This window comes from Paramormyrops kingsleyae, chromosome 3 (genome assembly GCF_048594095.1).
Source record: "Paramormyrops kingsleyae isolate MSU_618 chromosome 3, PKINGS_0.4, whole genome shotgun sequence".
Lineage (NCBI taxonomy): Eukaryota > Metazoa > Chordata > Actinopteri > Osteoglossiformes > Mormyridae > Paramormyrops > Paramormyrops kingsleyae.
In genome coordinates, this window is record NC_132799.1 from 39498180 (window position 1) to 39521212 (window position 23033).

The window sequence follows — 23033 nt, forward strand, 5'->3', positions numbered from 1 at the left end:
GAAAGCACCTTTTTCTCACATAATTTCATATGAAACTACACCTCCAAGACAAAACAATGGAGGATAAATAAATCACTTTGTTAGATATTTGTTAGTCACTGGGGGGATCAATTTGCGATCAAAATAGGACACAGTCTTTTATTTATATTTTACTTATAGGACCCATGACTTGTTCATCTTACTAATAAGCACTGGCAGGTTTCACCATTCGCACTGGAGACATTGGACAAAAGTAAATTGGTTAGCAAAATAATTTGCAGAAAAAATGTATTAATGGATGCATTAAATATAATTGGGGTACAAAAATAATACCATCTGCTCAATTTTTGCCTAGCTACATCTCCATTTCTGCACTTCTGTGTAACTTCTGTGGAGTAGGTACTAAAAAAGGGTTCCAAAACATCCTCTGAGGAACTACAATCAGGCTGAATTCCTACAGTGTGAACATGACAAAAGTTGCTGGTTCTGGAAAAAGGTTCTGGTTCCCAAAAAAAAAGTTCCAGGGGTATGAAAGTGCCTAATCTTGTTTGAACCTTGGGAAACAAAATTGTACCCAGGGCTGTAAGTTTTTTATGAGTTTTTGTGGTGATGAATCCTGCTAAAAAATATACCAGTGTCACCATATCAGAAAGCGAGAGTTACTTCTACTTAGCCTCAAAGTTATCTGGCTAAGCAAGAAGTACGCCTTTGTGAAATAAGTCCCTGATCTGAATTTCCTGACAAAAGCATCTGAAATGCCACAGGGAGACTAATTTTCAGAGGTTGTTTCTGCCTTCCACTGGTTATACACACTTGGACGATGTCATCTTAAATGAGTTATCATGTCAGATGTGTTTCCAGCAACATATCAGTGTTCGGTATAACAGCTGACAGAGACACTTGGTTTTATCAACTAGCCGCTCTCCAGTGTTGGTGTAATTTATTGTGAAAATAAAAGGTTCCCAAACTAATAATTTAAGTGACATGGAAAGATCTCTGTGCTCTCATTGAAACGCTAGCTGTAACCAGCTGACAGCAACCATTAGCATGCTTTTTGTGTTGCACTACTTGTGAATGTAGGTTTCGCCTGTCAAGAAGTGTATTCATTCAATGCATTGTGTGTTCCAACCAAAAATGATGTAATAAAATGGCACACAATGAATACATGAACCATTACAGCTATTGTCTATACTTTAAATGTAGATCTGAAATGTTCTTCAGCATTTAAAAAAATAAAATAAAATTTAAAAAATCTCAATACATATGTAATTGGCAAACAAATATAAATATAATATCAAATTGGGAGGACTCTGCCAGTTCCCACCCCCATACAAAGCTTTTATCTAGTGTATCTAATAAGTCAGCTTTTCCTGTGCACATCATTTAAGATGGACATAATTTTGTAGATCCACATCCTTACAAATTGAAATTCAAAGAAACATGCAGAGCTGCACTGCTTCTCTGAGAATATCTAAAATACATGTTTCTTGATTAAAAGTGAACGAACTAAGTTTATGTAGCATGTTTACTGAACAGTACATGTGTCCTACCTGAGCAGATGACTCCAGCATCCTTGCTATGATCACAGTAATTAAATCCCCAATCATCATGTCCGCAGTCCTTCAATGTTGACTCTGACCCATTACAGGCCACATAATTCATCCAGATCTTCCCTGTTCCTTCTCCAAAGTGAGCATCCCCTGGTGCTTCTGAAGAATCTCCACAAAACATCTGTCTACACACCACTGCAGCATCCTCCATATCCCAGCCATGACCACAAACTGTGCCCCACTGTCCTTCATGAAGAACCTCCACTTTCCCAGCACAGGGACTGTCACCATCCACCAGCCTCACGTCACTGGCTGCAAGCACAGGGCAAGTGATCTTAGTGAAAAAAAGGCAGTACTATATTTAATATTTTATTACTATATAGTATTATATTTTATTACAAGGCAGTACTATATTTAATAAAACTGGTAAAACATTAAACTATATCTGTCAAAGTGTGTAAGCTTAATCATTTCAAAACCTCTCCTAAAGTGACTTGCCAGCCATCCACATAATGCAACAGAAAACATGACTAATCGGACAAGGTGACCATCTTCCATTGCTCCAAGTTCCAATTCAGATACTTGGGTGCCCATTGTAGATACTTTTGTGTCTGGACAGGGGTCAACACTGACATTTTGACTGGCCAGTGGCTACATAGCCCCATAGGTAACATGCATAATGCATAATGCATAATGATTTGGCCCTTGTCAAGGTCAGTCAGAATTTTATCGCTCCCCGTTTATTCTGCATTCACCATGTCGACTGTGAGTACCAAATGTTTTCTAGTATATCCCAGACCTAGACACAGACCATTTTTACAAGATAGCTTGGTTCATTGGTGTGTAGATGTGGAGAGTTATAGTAATCTGGTTACACCAAACAGTATAATCTCAATTTTTTAGTACAATTAATCTTATATTTGATAGTAAAAACAGAAGTGATTAGCAATTAATAATGCAATAAAATTTGAAATAGTTGATATTCATGGTTATTAATATGAAAATTAATTTACATTCACAGGAGATCTGAGCCACTGCATCATCATCATTACAGTCACTCTCTCCCCAGTTAGAGGACGGGCACTGCCACAGTGCAGAGTCATGTGGGCGACATTTCAGGTTATCAAGCCAATTTGGAGCTCCTTTCAGCTGAGAACATGAGTTAGAAACAGTCCCACTCTTTCCACACTTGAGGTGTTGACATATCAAACTCGCTGTGGTTGTGTTCATTTGATTGAAACACACATTTCCCCAGGTGCCATTGTAGAAAACCTCCAACTGCCTAGAGCAGCCATCAGCCAGCCTGATTTCTTTATATTCTACAAGGAGTGTAAAGGAATAACTAAAGTGAACAATTATTCATATTCAGGGAGTAACAGTGAGACTTAATTAAACAATAAATAATGTGGAGCTGTTCAATGATAAATTGCTTGCATACTGTAAGTATTGGTTGTGTTTTTAAATTTTTCCAAATATCTTAGCCTAAATTAATACTACAAAATTTAAAAAACTTACAATTCAAGAATACAGCCAGCATCATCCAGGGTACAGTATATTGAAACAACATATAAAAGCATAGGTTAAAAATCACTAAAAGAACAGGAAAAATTGTAGGTTTATTTGGTTACTTTGAAAATGCTAAATATGCCATTAAAAGTATATAAAAAAAAGTTTGTGAAATAAAGGAATAAAACTGAATAAAATAATATCTTGTTTTTCTTACTTTATGAATTGGATTTGGCTCTTCAATACAAATATATGACTATCATGGTTTGGTTTTTTTAATATAGAATATCTTTAAATATCCATTGAAATAAGTTTCAGTGAAGATTTTGACCATGTGCTTCAGCTCAAAGTGTAGCTTGAGTGCTATAGCGCTCTTCTGCTTTGTTCTTTTTTTTTTTTTTATTGCATTATGGTTTTCTTGGAATAATGAGACAGGCAGCACACTTAAATCAAGCTCTTATAGCCTATTTCTTTTGTGCAACTCATGCACTGTATGTGCCCTCCCCAAGCACACAGTGTTTGGGCTCATAATACCACAGGGAAACGTATAACCACCAGTTAATTACTTTGAGATTATATTAATTATTTTTACTTCCATGTGGTAAGATGCTGTATATGTGTCACGATCGCGGGGCAAGCGGGCCGGGAAGTAGGCGATCGGAACCAGGAAGTAGGGCAAGCGGGGTTTATTGAGGAAGAATCCACAATACGGGGAAGAACGACAGGTAACATTAATGACTAGTCTGGGAAAGACTGACTCAGACGAGGACTAAATACAAAAGACTAGCCAGACATAACAGGACACAGGTGATCACAATCAGGGCTGAACACGAGGTAACGAGGTGGGCGTGGCACACATTAGGAGCGGACGGAGCGGGGCGTGACAATATGGCAAACTGCGTCCGTAATTCGACATGCTTCTAATAAATCAGTAAGTGAGTATGCGCTTCGTAGTGCATTCTTGTCTTTTTTTACCCAAGTATTTATTTGACTCGCATCAGAAGTTGCAGCTGAACTGAAGCTGAGTGCGCCTGCTCTTCTGTAGGTGGACTAGTAATCAAGCTTTGCTTATAATGGCAGGTCAAAAGTGTCAAAACCTGTTGGCTTTTTTCACGTTTGACATGTAAACGTGGAGATTTGGAACGCATAATACGTTCAGAATGTATGGAACGCCAAACAGGTCAAAAACGTTTGAATACACAATAACAACACTTATTCTACGCATTAAGATTCATGTGTTTTTGAGCCATTCGGCTACTTGTCATTGGCTACTTGAGTTGAACTTGCATTAAACCATTTCTGTAGGTATAGGTGTTGAGGGGTTACAGCATTTGTACTTGCTCAGTGCTGGTGTTTTTGATATTTGTGATGTTTGCATCGTCAACTTTCAGGGCGCAGCCCTATCCCTTGCTGTACATACCTGAACACACAACTCCTACATCCTCTTTATGGACACAGTTATTCTGTCCCCTCATTGCTGAAGGACAGTCCCACAGAGACGTCTCATTCCCCTTACAGTCCACCTCTTCCAGCCAAATGGATCCAGTTCCTGGTCCAAAGAAGGTCGATACTGGGTCACTGAGAGCCGTCCCACACTGGAGCTGTCTGCACACCACTTCAGCATCCTTCAAGTCCCAGGAGTCTCCACACACTGTCCCCCAGGAGCCCTGGTGGAGCACCTGCAGCCTCCCTGCACAGCCCCCAGCATCACCCACCAGCCTGATGGACCTGTGATCTGGAGAAAGGAAGGAAGGGAGGGAGTAAATGTAACATTAAACATGAAATGGACTTATTATTTCATGATTTTAATTTAATTATTGTAGACAACATATCAATTATATATATATATATATATATATACACACACACACACACACACACACACGGTTCTCGAACTTAATCCGTTCCGGACTCTGGATCGAATCCTAAAAATTTTGAGTTCTGATCGAATTCTCCCCATAAGATATAATGGAAAACCAATTAATTGGTTCCCGCCCCCCCAAAATTACACCTAAATATGAACAGGATATAACAAGAAGTGCATTTTTTTCTTAATGGCTTCGAAAAAGATTAAGATCTTATCCCAACATTACCCTTGTCCTGCCCCGTGGGCTGCACAAACTGGAACCGCCTCCATGACGACACACCTTTGCCCTTATTGGCTGAAGAGTTTAGTTACACGCATGACGTTTGTATCCCAGGCAGTTCCGATGCGTAATCTGCTATTTCTCCCGAATATCACGTAAAGCAGTGAGAACTGGTTTTCAGTTAATTTACCTGGCAAAATAAAGTTTATATAAATGACATAAATGCTCTAATAATACACGTAAATTACTGGTTTATTTATTGTTAGTTACTGTGATGTTGCGCTGCTTTATTTGGTTAATCGTCCAGTCTGTGAAGAAGGCGTTCAAGTAAGAATTGCACTGTAGTATGACTCATTTCCTGGCGCGTACAATTTATATTAGGTCAGCGTTCACAGTTCGACTTCTGATATTCAGATCGAGTTCTAGGTCAAACTGGTTTGTTCAACTTTCAAGAAATTCAAGTTCTAGTGAGTTCGAGAACCACTGTGTGTGTGTGTGTATATATATATATATATATATATATATATTTCTTTCTCTTGGCATCTTTTATACTCACTGGAACACTCTATGGACACCTGTGGACCAGCGCAGAAGCTCAGTCTGTGTGGATCACTGCAGTTCACTAGGTGAGACTCACTCCCAGAGCACTGATACCCTGTCAGACATACATTACTGTCCCCTGTCTCAGACAGGGAGGAGCTGTACAGCCTCACTGTAGAGCCACAGCCCAGCTGCCTGCAGACCACAGAGGCCTCCCTGAAGCTCCAGGAGTCCATGAGAACTCTGCTCCAGGTCAGCTGGTAGTAAACCTCCACCTGACCCTCACAGCCACTCTCTCCAGACAGTCGTACTGTCCCATTGAGAGCTGAGAGAGATTTAGACCCTGTAGATACATCAGTCACTGTCAGTGCTTGTCAGACATATACAAGTATAAAGCAGCTTTCACTCATCTTGGGATTAAAGTCAGGGTTAAATATGTCTGCCTCATTCCATCCAGAATACAGTCTTACATTGAGATATGTCTGATCGAATCATGTCCAATCATATTTACGTTTGAGTTCAAGAGATGTCTGAAAACACACATAGTGGAATATTAGCAGGTCTATCACTTAGTGTAACTGGTACAGAAGAATGGGCAGTCCTGCCAGCCATATAATATCCATCTTGTTATACTGTATGCATAATATACACTCACCTAAAGGATTATTAGGAACACCATACTAATACGGTGTTTGACCCCCTTTCGCCTTCAGAACTGCCTTAATTCTACGTGGCATTGATTCAACAAGGTGCTGAAAGCATTCTTTAGAAATGTTGGCCCATATTGATAGGATAGCATCTTGCAGTTGATGGAGATTTGTGGGATGCACATCCAGGGCACGAAGCTCCCGTTCCACCACATCCCAAAGATGCTCTATTGGGTTGAGATCTGGTGACTGTGGGGGCCATTGTAGTACAGTGAACTCATTGTCATATTCAAGAAACCAATTTGAAATGATTCGAGCTTTGTGACATGGTGCATTATCCTGCTGGAAGTAGCCATCAGAGGATGGGTACATGGTGGTCATAAAGGGATGGGCATGGTCAGAAACAATGCTCAGGTAGGCCGTGGCATTTAAACGATGCCCAATTGGCAGTAAGGGGCCTAAAGTGTGCCAAGAAAACATCCCCCACACCATTACACCACCACCACCAGCCTGCACAGTGGTAACAAGGCATGATGGATCCATGTTCTCATTCTGTTTACGCAAAATTCTGACTCTACCATTTGAATGTCTCAACAGAAATCGAGACTCATCAGACCAGGCAACATTTTTCCAGTCTTCAACTGTCCAATTTTGGTGAGCTCGTGCAAATTGTAGCCTCTTTTTCCTATTTGTAGTGGAGATGAGTGGTACCCAGTGGGGTCTTCTGCTGTTGTAGCCCATCCGCCTCAAGGTTGTGCGTGTTGTGGCTTCACAAATGCTTTGCTGCATACCTCGGTTGTAACGAGTGGTTATTTCAGTCAAAGTTGCTCTTCTATCAGCTTGAATCAGTCGGCCCATTCTCCTCTGACCTCTAGCATCAACAAGGCATTTTCGCCCACAGGACTGCCGCATACTGGATGTTTTTCCCTTTGCACACCATTCTTTGTAAACCCTAGAAATGGTTGTGCGTGAAAATCCCAGTAACTGAGCAGATTGTGAAATACTCAGACCGGCCCATCTGGCACCAACAACCATGCCACGCTCAAAATTGCTTAAATCACCTTTCTTTCCCATTCTGAAATTCAGTTTGGAGTTCAGGAGATTGTCTTGACCAGAACCACACCCCTAAATGCATTGAAGCAACTGCCATGTGATTGGTTGATTAGATAATTGCATTAATGAGAAATTGAACAGGTCTTCCTAATAATCCTTTAGGTGAGTGTATATGTGATGGACAGCTACTTTATCAACATACGCCCAAACTAACTTGTGTCCAGTGGTCCCATTTCCCAGATAACAATACAAGCCAACCCAAATCTGTATAATCATGTACAATATTATTTAGTCTCTGTAGACAGTATATTGTGCTTTTAATGTGTTGTTCTAAATACTCACAGAACTACTGTATGGAGAGAAATTGGATATCTTCCATAAGCTCCCAAACACGCAATGCAGATTATTAGGGAACTAAATATCACATAGTAGTGCTGAGGATTGTGCAAAATATTTAATCAAGATTTTTTTTCACATCAGTTGATATCCGTATTTAGTATAATTCAAATAATTATTTCTTTACTTTCATTAAAAATTCCTCTAGGATTTATATTAAACAGATTGAGAACATAAAAATATAAAAAGGAACAGTAAGTGAATGGACTGTGAACTGAAATTTAATTCTAATGAATAAATCATCCAAAAAAATTTACTTTTTTTCTCATAGGGTGTAACACTAGAATACAGCAATAGTACGGTTTGTTGCTGGGTTTTTTCTCTGACACCTTGCCACTCCATTAGATGGGTGTGACCATGTTAGTTAAGTTGCCACGTCCCCATCCCATATTTTACAGGATTGTCCTGTATCGTAAAATAAAATGCCGTGTTCTGTTTTGAATCAATTTATGATGTACCCCTCCCTGAGGTAAATTTATAGTCAGGGACCCAAGGGGGTGGAGGGGTGGGGTCTTGTATTTCTTGAGGTGGATAGTGGAAGCTCTTTGCTGGTAGCTATGACTGTAACTGCTTATATTCTGTATGTTTCTACTGGATGGCTCTGCTTCCGGTGGTGAAATAGCTTTGTAGTACAATTACCTGTACACTTTCACAAATATGAAAGTTCCCCAGTAATTTTTTTATATTAATAATATAATATGCATGCACATTAACAAATGTTAAATAGGCATAACTCTAATATTTATAAATTATTTTATGTGATCCAAATTTTTTCAGTATTCCTTATATATTTTTGACTTATATGTTGTCCAGAAATATTTCCATTTTATTTTTCATGGCCAACTTGCAAACAAACAAAACCGTGTATGTGATTTGCAAATCTGGAAGGGCATTTCCAGTTTAATTTTTGATAGTACATGGCACTAGTATGTTATGTGTCGAACATTAAATTGTCAGTATTCCATCACACCATAAAAAAATTTTCAGCTTATTTATCCACAACATATAAAGATCTTGTGGCTGCTGAGCTTTTGCTTTCTTCACCTACACTCTAAGGGATCGCTAATCTGTTCCATGTAGAGCTGCCACAATTACTTGATTAAACTTGAATACTCGATTATAAAAAGATAAAAAACATTGCATCTGCCATGCTGGGGAGGTGTCACTCCAGAGGGAGTTGCAGGGGAAGTCAGGGTGATCCCTGAGGTGTCTCATTCGAGCTCCTCCTCCATCTCCACCTAGGGAGGGAGAAGCAATGGTCTGGCAATCGGGGACCTCCTCAGGGACAAGAACCATGGAGGGCGGAGCAGGAACCGCCGGGACTGGAACCATGGAAGGCGGTGCAGGAACCGCCGGGACTGGAAACACGGAGGGTGGAGCAGGAACTGTCGGCACAGGAACAATGGAGGGTGGAGCCAGGGTGTGCACCATGGCAGCAGGTGCCGCCTGTTTTCAGGGACTTGGGGATCTGCTGTATGACATCCCCAAGAGCCCAAGCGTGTACCCCGAAAGGTACGGGCTTGGGGCGCACGCTCTGGTATCAACAAAGCAGTGGAGGCTGAGGACAGAAGAGCATTGGGTGGATGCTGAGAAGTGGCGGGAAATCCTGGTCAGAAATCCTTGGGGCGATGGTGGTGCAGGAGGTAGTGCTACCGTTCGGCAACTGGAGGGTTGCAGGTTTGAGCCCCGGGTCCTCCTGACTCCATCGAAGTGTCCTTGAGCAAGACACTGAACCCCAAATTGCTCCCGGTGAGCTGGTTGGCGCCTTGCATGGCAGCCTCTGCCACCGGTGTGTGAATGTGAGTGTGGATGGGTGAATGTGAGGCATAACTGTAAAGTGCTTTGGTACTCGTAAGAGTAGTAAAAAAGCGCTATATAAATGCAGTCCATTTAGCATTTACCAGATGAACACCACCAAGTTGAGAATCGGGAGTGGTTCCTCCTGACTTGCTGCAGCTGAAACTGAGACGGACCCAAGGAGGACCTCCAGCATGTCCTCCCATCTTTGGTTTTTCTGCTTCTTCTTCTCTCCTGCAGTGGTGTCTGGGGCACTTCCCGCAGCTCTGAAAGCGGACCATAGGGTAGTCCGTTTCCAGCACTACCCGCCACATCTTCGAGTCCGCCACCCCTCTTCGTAGCTCCCGCAAATTGTCTCGCACCACGAGGTGTGAGTCCTCAGACGGGGACATCATTTCCAGGATGTCCCTGCTCTGGTAGGTGAGAGCCAGAGCCAGGAGGTCGTTCTAAACCTCAGGCTGATTAAGTCAATAGATTACCTTATCAGTCAAGCTGAGGTATTCTTCCTCAGTGAGGGGAGGCATCTTTTTTGGTAGTCCGGTCATTCTGTCATCGATTGGAGTGGGGTAGTAGCACAGGATCCAAAGCGTACGGGTGACCACAGGGTTTATTATAAAGCAGACAAATCAGGAACATTACGCACACACAAAAGATAGACGTCAATGACCAGACTGGGGAAACATATGGTCATAACCTGCTCGTACGATCCTCGTGTGTGTCACGCCTCCTGCCACGGCTCTGCCTCCTTCCTTGCCTGCGTTGGCCTCCCCTCCAACTCCCTCCTCGCCTCTCCTGGTTCCCCCTCTGACTCCCTCCTCGACTCCTGCGTTTGTCCCTCGGCCTGTCTCCTTGCCCCCTTCGTGGTCCCCTCCTGCTCCCTCCTCCCGGTCGCCTGCGGCCCCTTCGGCTGCCGCCCGTCGCCTACCGTGGCTCCCCTTTGTCCCCCGACCTATCCCGTTTGGCCTCCTGTGTTTCCTCCTCGCCCCTCTGTGTCTCCTGTCTCGGCTCCTGGTCCTCCTGTCGTGCCTCAGTTCTCTCCTGGTCCTTTTGTTCCTCTGTTCTCTGTCTCTCCCTTTCTAGTGTTCCTGTCTGCATTTCCTGTTTTGTGTCAGGTTTTGTCTTGGCTTTTGCCCTTGTGCCTGTTCTGTGTGTCTGTTCTATTCCCTCGTTGATGTTTTTGCTCTTGTTTTTCAGGTCCCGTGTCCCCGGTCTCCTCTCCCCCGGCGCCTCCCCCGAGGCGTGCCCGGAGTACGTGCCTTTGGGGGGGGGGGGGGGGGTTCTGTCATGACCTGCTCGTACGATCCTCATGTGTGCCACGCCCCCTCATTTACCTCATGTGAATTCCCGACTTGCGTCCTGTTATTTTGGCTAGTCTTATGTATAACAGTCCATGTCTTCCTCTGTTTCCCAGATCTGTCATTCATGTTTATATCGTGTGGATAGTGTTGCTCGTGCTTTTCCCGATTAAAACCCTGTCTCGATCTCTGTCTGCCCATGTGGTGATTCCCCGCTTCCTGCTTGATCGCTCGACACGGAACATAACACATACCTTAATGCAGATTTAAATACACTAGACTAATCAACAACAACAAGAAACAGCTGGTAACACAGGGATTCCACACGAGGAGAATGGCACATGGGAGAAGTGGACAAGCAGGGCATGACACAATGTAATTTCTTTTGAACATGAATTAAATAAGGTTTCACTCCACTGTGTACACCAATGCTCTTTTATCCCTAAGCTTATGATATTTCTCTCAAAAACAGAAGGTGAATATTCACAAACAAAAAAAATAAATCTAAAACCTATTTGGAAAAGGTCTCTAAAATCAAATCCCATTGGCAATGCCTGTATGCCTTTTAGACAATTTTCATATAAATTGCTTGCCACGCCTTCAGTTCTCACTGATCTAGTGGGCCACACCCAATTGTTTGAGAACTACTGATGTAAAAAAAAAAAAGTTTTGTGCTGAACAAAAAAATATTGGAAAGAGTTCACATTAGATTGTTTAAATATTTTACAATAAATATTGTAATATAGATAAAACAAAAAAATTGTTGAAAATGTACCCAAAATGACCAAGAGTCAAATAGAACTGCAGAATTATTATATATCGACAGAGTTTGTGAAATAAGTTGCTGGTATTGCCGGGAGCTGTGGCAACATACACAAAGCACTGACAAATCATTTGCATTTGTTCATTATCATCTTTGTGGCATCCCAGATATTTCCGTACAGCAGAAGAGGAATGTCTTTTCGTGACTAGATCTTGTTCGCTTTTCTTGTGGAAGAAAACTCATTTTTGTTACAATTCTGCTCCACACCGTATATGAGTGAGTCCAACAGCAATAATGGGTATGGTTATGATTGGCTACTGTAGATGAGCATATGCAGAGCATTATTACAGTTTTTCCCAATATGAGAACTGAATGTGCATAACTGTCACATTGGGCCATGGATCATGATTCACAGTGTGGCTTACAAACACAAGGAACTTCATTTGAAACTGAACTTAAAGAAACTCGAAACTGAACTTAAACTTGAAACAGAAGGGGATACAAGGGATCTTAACAGGGCAAACATAAATTACTAGAACTCATAAAGACTGAAAGTGAATACAAGGAAACACAGTGTAAAGCACGCAAACTAGGAACAGGGTCTTCATTATGTGTCTATTAGCAGGATAATGTTTTTTTTATTCTGCAGAAAATTAAAGATCAATCTGCTGACTAGATTTAATAACCATAAACATGTCACAGGTCATATAAATAAAAGGGTGTGTCCCACTTTGATTGTGATCAATCTCTCAATAACTGACAAAATCACTTCAGCCTTCCATTGTTATGGCATGGTTGTGTAGCTTTGTATGAATTAATTTAACTTTAACCTACGAACTTTTTGAATTTCCAATTCTTATTTAGAATAAAGGTCCCAGTTCCTGTTGTGCAATGTGAAAGCAACACACAAAAGTACCCAGGAGTTACAAAAGTTCCTAGTTGAGATAGCCCAAGAACTTGTAAACAGGGACCAGGTTCCATAACTTCAGTGTGAAAGCACCTATAGCTACAAAACACAGGCAGGGTAAACCAGGAACCAAAACACTGAAAGCAAGGATCAATACTGCAGCACATAAACACATGGAACATAATGAACATAAGGTTGACAAAAATAGAGTCTTGGGGCAACCAATAACAAAAATTGTCCAAAGTGGGTGTGGGATGCATGGTTCACACCTTGCCCATTTAGCCAAACTCAATCACACTTGCTGTGCATTTGTTGTAGGTAGGTAGTCAGTTCTTAAAAGACTACCATGTGATTGCTTGGAATTGCATTTGTTTCTGTTATGTGAGTCTGATGTCTGCTACCAAGCAATGTTCCTTATCAACAGTTTATCATTTTCTTATCATTTAAATTTTGACCATAAGTGGATATATCATTCATAGCCCTATCACTTAATTATAACTTTCTTTTATGAACATTTCTCAGTTGAAGTTGTGACCACATCGGTTCTCACCTTCACAGATGACTCCTGCATCCTGTCTATGAGAGCATGCAGCTCGACTCCATGAGGACACAGCACACTGGGAGAGGTGTGTCTCATTCCCCTGGCACTCAAACACATCAGCCCAGATGCGGCCCCTCCCCTCTCCAAACCAGGCCTGTCCTGGCACTGCCACAGCGTTTCCACACTGCAGCTGCCGACAGAGGACACTGGCTGCTCTCATATCCCAGGATGCATCACATACTGTCCCCCACTCACTGAGGTACTGCAGCTCCACCCTCCCAGAGCAGGAGTCAGGGCCGCCCACCAGCCTGGAGTCTGTGTACCCTGCAAATAGCACAAGGGAAGGTAAAATTTGATTATGCTAAAAGTTCCTAGTATTTAAGGAAATTCAAACACATGATGCATTTAAACATGATGTTGAACTTGGTCTATTTACTGTGTTGATGTGTAATTTATATTTACTGATTTACAAGCCATTGATATGTTTTCTGACTAGTAGTTCTTACCAGAACACAGCAGTCCCACATCATCATCATGGGAGCAGTTCTCAGTCTTTGAGGATGATTTTGGGCAGAAGTAAATATGAGATTCATTCCCTCTACACTGAATCTCCTCTCTCCACACCTGGTCATGCCCCTTCCCAAACACAGCCCCCCCCCAGCACCTCTACAGGGATCCCACAGCCCAGCTGCCGACACACAACCTCTGCATCCTGCAGGTCAAAGTCAGAATCACACACTGTGCTCCAGGTAACTCCATGCCTCATCTCTACTCTCCCAACGCACTGGTGTGCACCTTGGACCAGTCTGACCACTCGATGATCTGCAAATATAAGGATAAATGAGCATTTCATACAATCAGGTGTCTCTCTTTCCTCTCCTGTGTCTGGCAGTGTTCTACTCTTCTTTTACTGCTGTACTTCTGCTGTTCCATCAGTCCGTTATGCTGCTGCTACTGTTGATGAATCTATTTCAAGTGGATGGAACTCCACCTTGTGCCTTATGATGCAACTTTTTGGTGTTTATGCTTGAGAGTAGGGCTGCAACAACTAATCGATTTAATCGATTAAAATCGATTATTAAAATAGTTGCCAACTAATTTAATAATCGATTAGTTGGGTCTACGTTATTATACACATAAGTACAGTGGCAACCTCCTAATTTGGGAGCAGTAAGCTAACCAAAGCCGCGGTGGCAGTAATGCACATAAACCGATGCCGATCGCCATAAAAGAAAAAAGTAAATGCACATAAACGCCATTTACGCACCTTTTAAATTTACAAAACAGCTTTTACTCACCTTTTTTAAGATCACTAATGTTAATGATATAGTTACCCACCGTTTTTACTGCTGTGCATATAGTTTACCCACCTTAAATTTCTTGTTACCACTACACCACTGCTTCATTTCTTCACGATAGAAATTTATAGTAATATCAAATGTTGTAGTACTCAAGACCAGTTTTTGAAGGTCTCGATCTTGTCTTTGAAGCAGCCGTATTTGTACTCGTTCTTGTCAAGGACTCGGGATTTTATTTCGAGACCATAACTCTGAGAATATTCTTATTAATGAGCCGTTTACTGTCGGATTGGATAACTAATAACTGCAACCAATGGCGTTACTGCCGGCCGCGTTACCCGCCCCGTCCCTTCACACACGCACATGTGTTTAAATGAACGCAGGGGAAGTCGTGGTTGTCAACACAATCAGCTATTATGGGGCTAGAAATGCGGCTACATACAGTATACCACAACGTGTTTACCCTACCATTCTATTAGGTGGGCGCCCCAAGTTAATTTTATTTAATTTCATTTTCTATATAGCTCCAGATCGCAACAGAAGTCATTTAAGGCTACCTTTCCGATAGAACAGGTTTATATCTTGTCCTTTTATTAAACAAACTAAATAGCCTTATGTTATTTATCTTATTTACAGTTCATCACTGTAGTATGCTGAAACAACCGGACACGTTTTAAAACAAAATTTGCCGCCTGCCGTTCACGGGTTTTTCGTCACCAATCGTCTTATTTGCGTTGCTCAGTAATTTTTAGCGTAAGATGCGGAAAAGGCTTTTTCTTCGCAATAAATGTTTACTTTATTTGTCCGTAATAAATGCAGACAGACTCGCTGGCGTGCTCTCTCCCCCTGTCATATATGTGTATCAACATTAAATAACATTAGACAATTATTTAATAATATTCTTAGTAGCAGCAGCGGTAGTCTGTACTTTTACATTGAAAAACTGGAGTACTGAATACATTATCTAAAGCACCATGCTGGTTGCACTTTATAAAACAAGATTTTGTGTATTTCATTACGTTGATTCAGCTGCTACAAATTATTAATTTTTTTTGTATACTCTTAATGTAGCATACATTTGTTTTTTATGTGAGCTGCTGGAAACAACTTTTGTACAAAGACAGACTGGGTTATTAAAAATTGCTGGAAATCAAATTGTTTTTTGCCCCCCCCCCCCCCCCCCATCCGATTAATCGAAAAAGTAATCGACAGATTAATCGATTATCAAAATAATCGTTAGTTGCAGCCCTACTTGAGAGCATAGGGATACAGGTTTTTAGGACATTTCAACATTCTAAATTTGATGGAATTTATGATTTTAAAAGTTATCTGCTTAATAAAATTACACATTGAAATATAAAGATAATTATCCTGTGTATCCAATAACTCTGTAAACCAACTAAAGATTATTTCTCTTGTGCACATTATTTACTTATTGTGGCTATATATTGTATTAGGATGAACTCACGGACGATTACGTCTCTCACATAGTATGTAAATAGCTTAGATGAATTGATTACTTAAAATTCAGATACATCGTCCATGATTCACCCATAATATTATTGTGCCAAGGTTGAACTGTATAAATGTGTTTTTTACTGATTATTTGTATAACATTTTTCATGAGGAACTTGTTTCTTATAAAAGGGGCCAGGATGCTCTGATAGTCATACAAATTCCTGTCCTGGGAAACTTATTCTGTTTAAAGACACTTATCCTGTTGTTTCTAACTGATGGGATACTTAAGCTGCTAAAAAGATGCTCACCTTGTGATTCTAAGGGTTCTTCCTGAGGGGGAGAATTAGGGCGTTTTTCCACCGCACCAGGTACCGTACTTTCGGTACTTCCATAGTGCCGAAAGTTTGGTACTTCTTTCATGTCGGTTTTCACTGGCGTAAAAAATGGTACCGGCGCCAAATTACATCATCAGTGACCGCCCCTGACTGACAGCCCAAAATTAAAACTAACAGTTGAGGCTGGAAAATGCGGTTTATTGTTATGTCAGCTTCTATCACAGTATAAGATACAGTAAAATCCAAATCATGCTGCCATCAATTACGTTTACGTAGGTACACTTACTTTGGCTAAGCCGATCAAAGCAGTAAGAATTAGCTTACTGCTAATTCAGTCTTTTGAAAGCAAACAAATTATTTAATTATGTTTTTTTGATTTTCAAGCGGCATTGTTCGGTGTTTCGCGTGTGCCCCATTTTTCCAAGCGGCTTGGTATTACGATGTTCCCACTGTTCCGGGCAATTCAGTTTCCCTATGTTTCTCCTGTCTATCAGGAAATAATGTTTCCCCTAATATTAAAGCAAAGAGGTATGTGAAATGTCTGAAAATCACTCAGGTACATTATTACATGTGAATACAGTAGATCGTCACGCATAATAGTCTTATTAGCAATAGGCCTACTATACCGTTTTTATCAAGAAATATCTCTATCCAGCGAATTAAGTTATTTCATTTATTATCTGTAAAAACAAAACACATATAAAAGGCATGTGATGTTTTAAAATAAATATATGGCTTGTTTACCTCAAGAGCTTCGTAAAAAGACAGGAAAACAACAGCGAAACCGTGTACAAATCAGCGCGCGACAGGGGAAACATACGAAAACTGAATTGCTCGGAAAGGCAAAAACTTTTTTATTTCGAGTCGTGCCATCCAAATCCCACTGGATCTGTTCATCCGACCACATGGCGATTAAAGCCTGTGTTTTCTCGTTTGTCCATCCTTCCATTTTACTTTTTTATATTTTTGTTTCTACTGCTTTTTATTTTGTTTCTCGCTGTGATCGCTCTGTTCGTTGTGTGTTTCAAAAGATGGCGATTGTATTTTGTGTTTCAGCGGCAGGCTATTTGCATAACCAATCGACAGCAAATACGTTTGCAAGTCCCACCCCAAAGTGCCGAAGTACCAAAGAAGTACCCCAACTGGTTTGGCACTTTCGGTAATTTAACTTTCGGTACTGGTACTCGACCGGAAGTCAATGGAAAAGCGAAAGTCCATCCATCCATCCATTTTCTCCCGCTTATCCGAGGTCGGGTCGCGGGGGCAGCAGTCTCAGCAGGGAAACCCAGACTTCCCTCTCCCCGGCCACTTCCTCCAGCTCCTCTGGGGGAATCCCGAGGCGTTCCCAGGCCAGCCGAGAGACATAGTCCCTCCAGCGTGTCCTGGGTCTTCCCCGGGGCCTCCTCCCAGTGGGACATGCCCGGAACACCTCACCAGGGAGGCGCCCAGGAGGCATCCTAATCAGATGCCCGAGCCACCTCATCTGACTCCTCTCAATGCGGAGGAGCAGCGGCTCTACTCTGAGTCCCTCCCGAATGACCGAGCTCCTCACCCTATCTCTAAGGGAGAGCCCAGCCACCCTGCGGAGGAAACTCATTTCGGCTGCTTGCACTCGCGATCTCGTTCTTTCGGTCACTACCCACAGCTCATGACCATAGGTGAGGGTAGGAACGTAGATCGACTGGTAAATCGAGAGCTTCGCCTTTTGGCTCAGCTCCTTCTTCACCATGACAGACCGATGCAGCGCGGACGCCGCACCGATCCGCCTGTCGACCTCCCGCTCCATCGTCCCCCCACTCGTGAACAAGACCCCGAGATACTTAAACTCCTCCACTTGGGGAAGGATCCCATCCCCGACCCGGAGAGAGCATTCTACCCTTTTCCGGCTGAGGACCATGGTCTCGGATTTGGAGGTGCTGATTCTCATCCCAGCCGCTTCACACTCGGCTGCGAACTGTCCCAGCGAGAGCCGAAGGTCACGGTCTGATGAAGCCAACAGGACCACATCATCTGCAAAAAGCAGAGATCTAATCCTGAGGTCACCAAACCGGACACCCTCAACGCCCTGGCTGCGCCTAGAAATTCTGTCCATAAAAGTTATGAACAGAATCGGTGACAAAGGACAGCCCTGACGGAGTCCAACCCTCACCGGAAACAAGTCCGACTTATTGCCGCTCATGCGGACCAGACTCTGGCACCGGTCATACAGGGACCGAACAGCCCTTAAAAGGAAGCCCGGCACCCCATACTCCCGGAGCACCCCCCACAGGACTGCCCGAGGGACACGGTCGAATGCCTTCTCCAAGTCCACAAAACACATGTAGACTGGTTGGGCAAACTCCCATGAACCCTCCAGAACCCTGCGGAGAGTATAGAGCTGGTCCACTGTTCCACGGCCGGGGCGAAAACCACACTGCTCCTCCTGAATCCGAGGTTCGACAATCCGGCGGACCCTCCTCTCCAGAACCACCGAATAGACCTTACCAGGGAGGCTGAGGAGTGTGATCCCCCTTTAGTTGGAGCACACCCTCTGGTCCCCTTTCTTGAAGAGGGGGACCACCACCCCGGTCTGCCAGTCCAGAGGCACTGCCCCCGATGTCCACGCGATGCTGCAGATGCGTGTCAACCAAGACTGCCCTACAGCATCCAGAGCCTTCAGGAACTCTGGGCGGATCTCATCCACCCCCGGGGCTCGGCCACCGAGGAGCTTTTTAACCACCTCAGCGACCTCCGCCCCCGAGATAGGGGAGTCCACACCCAAGTCCCCATACTCTGCTTCCACATCGGAAGGCGTGTCGGTGGGATTGAGGAGGTCTTCGAAGTATTCCTTCCACCGACCCAAAACGTCCCGGGTTGAGGTCAGCAGCACCCCATCCCCACCATAAACAGTGTTGATGTTGCACCGCTTTCCCACCCGGAGCCGCCGGATGGTGGACCAGAATCGCCTCGAAGCCGTCCGGAAGTCGTTTTCCATGGCCTCACCAAACTCCTCCCAAACCCGAGTTTTTGCCTCAGCGACCGCCGAAGCCGCATCCCGCTTGGCCTGCCGGTACCCGTCAGCTGCCTCTGGAGTCCCACAGGCTAAATAGGCCCACAGGCTAAATGGAGCTCACCACCCGTAGGAGGGGCCATAGGGGTCGGGTGCATTGTGAGCTGGGCAGTGGCCAAAGGCGGGGACCTTGGCGGTCCGATCCTCGGCTGCAGAAGCTAGCTCTTGGGACATGGAATGTCACCTCTCTGATGGGGAAGGAGCCTGAGCTGGTGCGCGAGGTTGTGAAATTCCGGCTAGATATAGTCGGGCTCACCTCGACGCACGGCTTGGGCTCTGGAACCAGTCTCCTTGAAGGGGGTTGGACCCTTTTCCACTCTGGAGTTGCCTGCGGGGAGAGGCGCCGAGCGGGGGTGGGCATACTTATTGCCCCCTGGCTGGGCGCCTGTACATTGGGGTTTACCGCGGTGGACAAGAGGGTAGCCTCCCTTCGCCTTCGGGTGGGGGGACGGGTTCTGACTGTTGTTTGCGCTTATGCGCCGAGCGGCAGTTCAGAGTACCCACCCTTTTTAGAGTCTCTGGAAGGGGTGTTGGAGAGCATTCCTTCTGGGGACTCTCTTGTTCTGCTAGGGGACTTCAATGCTCACGTGGGCAATGACAGTGAGACCTGGAGTGGCATGATTGGGAGGAACGGCCCCCCCGATCTGAACCCGAGTGGTGTTCTGTTGTTGGACTTCTGTGCTCGCCACGGATTGTCCATAATGAACACCATGTTCAGGCATAAGGGTGTTCATATGTGCACTTGGCACCAGGACACCCTAGGCCGCAGTTCGATGATCGACTTTGTAGTCGTGTCGTCGGACTTGCGGCCGCATGTCTTGGACACTCGGGTGAAGAGAGGGGCGGAGCTGTCAACTGATCACTACCTGGTGGTGGGTTGGCTCCGCTGGTGGGGGAGGAAGCCGGCCAGGCCTGGCAGGCCCAAGCGTATAGTGAGGGTCTGCTGGGAACGTCTGGCTGAATCCCCTGTCAGGAGGAGTTTCAACTCCTACCTCCGGCAGAACTTTTCCCATGTCCCGGGGGAGGCGGGGGACATTGAGTCCGAATGGGCCATGTTCCGTGCCTCCATTGTGGAGGCGGCTGACTGGAGCTGTGGTCGTAAGGTGGTCGGTGCCTGTCGCGGCGGCAATCCGCGAACCCGCTGGTGGACACCAGTGGTGAGGGATGCCGTCAAGCTGAAGAATAGCGAAAGTACCGTACCAAAAGTACCGTACTTTGTGCGGTGTAAAAGCACCCTAAGTGATTCCATATGTTGCACTGGCAAGATGCTTATCTCGTCCTTAAGGAAAGGGGAGGATCGTTATGTGGGACACTTATCTTGTCTTTAGGAAACAGAGGATCTTATCTTTTTTAGCAGGGTCGGGAAGGCATTAAAGAAAGCAGTATTACCCGGACGGAAATGGGAATTGGAGAACGTATTGCCTGGGGGAAGGGGTGAGCCTGGCCAGCTTGTCCCCTGCCTGCACGCAGCGCCCAATTTAGAATAAGAAGGGGGGAAAACTCAGTACTGACCGGAGCTCAGCCGTGGGATAAAGCGCGCATCGCCCGGCACTTTCTCAGACTCACGTGTTGGTCTCCTGCCAGGACTGAAAAGGGCTCCCCGGTCCGTGTGTGAAGGTGGGTGATGAGGGCACGTCCGAGTTAGGGTGACCACCTAATCCATGTCAGGAGGGACACTATGAGCTACAACAGGATTTGTAAACTACCATTTCATACATTTCAATTAAAAGGACCAGGATTTCACTTAAGAACTGGGTTCTTGCCGTATGCTGATTGGTCAGTCTCCTATAATCATTAATGTGTCAGTAATGTTAATGCGAAACAGCTGGATGAGTCTTTCAATCTAGGAACTAACCAAACATTTTAGTAGAGCACAGAACGCTTTCAGCTTTAAAGTAGTTCGTAAAAGCTGAAGTAGCTCATAGTGTCCCTCCTGACATGGATTAGGTGGTCACCCTAGTCCGAGTGTAAATAACTTTGCAACTGCTTATGCCTTTCATTGATTCTTGAGAGTAATTATCACCGCTTGTGATAATATTTCGTAACTTCTTTTGTGTTTCCTTGCTTCTTTTATGTTTTATTGCTTCTTTTCTACATACAGTATATATTTGTATCTTTGCCTCTACTATTATTAGCTATAATATATATGTGTATGTATATATATATATATATATATATATATATATATATATATATATATATATATATATACTATTTGATACCCATTGTAGTACGAGGTTATTTTGCATTGCTTTCGATATGATAGCTTGGTATTGATGTTAATGCGAGATTATTTTGTACTACTTATTACAGTGTTTTTTTGAGTGAATCTAAGTGTGCCTGTTTTTTTGTTCCTTCGAGAGCCTTATATGCCTCTCTCATCCATTTTTTATATATATGTCATTTTATAAATGAAGATCATTAAAAACAGAAATGCAAGGCAAGAATCAGAGTGGCACTTTGCTTCTCCAAGAATTTTAAAAAATATGTGTTTCTTGATTAAAAGTGAGCAAACTGTACATGTGATCTACCTGAGCAGATTACTCCAGCATCCCAGGAATGACTACAGGACTGAACTCCCCGTTCTGTGTGCTGACAATCCTTCAGTGCCGTCTCTGATCCATTACAGGCCATGTCGCTCATCCAGATGCTCCCTGTTCCTGCTCCAAATTGAGCACGCCATGGTGCAGCTACAGCATCTCCACAGAACATCTGTCTACACACCACTGCAGCATCCTTCATATCCCAGCCATAACCACACACTGTGGCCCACTGTCCTTCATGAAGAACCTCCACTCTCCCAGCACAGGGACTATAACCATTCACCAGCCTCACGTCACTGTCTGGAAGCACAGCACAGTTCATCATAGTGAAGACTTTTTATGTGTGATTACAAGGCAGAACTATTTTTATTAAATTGGTAAGAACATACAGTATATATATACTCATATCCTCGTGTGTATATGTACACACACACACATACTCACATATACTTAGGGTGGACCATAGGCCTATGACAAAAAAAGAACCTCTCCTTTTGTGACCTCATATGATTAAAATTTTGAGCCAAAAATAAGTAGTTTAGACAAATGTTAACAGTAGGATGCGCCAGTCCCATATTCAGTATTGGTTTCGATCTGATTCTGCCCTAAATTACTGAATCGGATACGGGGGGATAAAAAAATATAATATGATCCATTAAAAATCACGAAAATGATTGACAAAACTTGCGATATGCTGTAAGCAGATGCATCATCTCACACAGGAGCAGTGTGCATCATGTAAGAATTTCTGTTTGTATGAGACCTCTTGGCATGTCAGCCGACAGTTACTTCAGACTGCGAAATCGAACTTGTGCACTTGAAGTGTTTCGTGAAGTGGTAGCAGCGTTGGAAACTTTAACACCACGATCATAATTAAACAATGCTGCTAAAAGTGATAAGGTTTAAATAAAAAGAAGTAGCACTGCAATCATGTCTGTCTGGGTAAAATTGATCACTATAAGTGGATATCTAAGAAGCAGAAACCTCATTCAAAAGGTAAATCTGTGAGGGCTTTCTGCTGCTGTGGAGCTGCTGACAACATACTAAGTAAAATTGTTCCAAAGTGTCAGTTTGTCTCGAACAGCCAGACATAATAAGTTTAGCTATTTCTAGTTTTTTCAGATACAATCAGGATGTGTGCTTGTCAGGGGTTATAAAAATGACATGACTTGAATATATGTTATTTTCTTATTAATTCGAGTAGCACAATGATACAGTTAGTATGTTGCCTCCTGCCTCTGGGACCTGGGTTCAAGTCTCCCCCATGGCTGCATGTGTGTGGAATTTGC

General features: G+C 43.5%; 1 pseudogene; it reads right to left on the reverse strand.

Annotated features, from left to right (window-relative positions):
* The window catches only part of LOC111834165 (scavenger receptor cysteine-rich type 1 protein M130-like), a 57178-nt pseudogene extending 35109 nt beyond the window's left edge, over window positions 1-22069 (reverse strand).
* Between the last annotated feature and the right edge of the window lie 964 nt (window positions 22070-23033).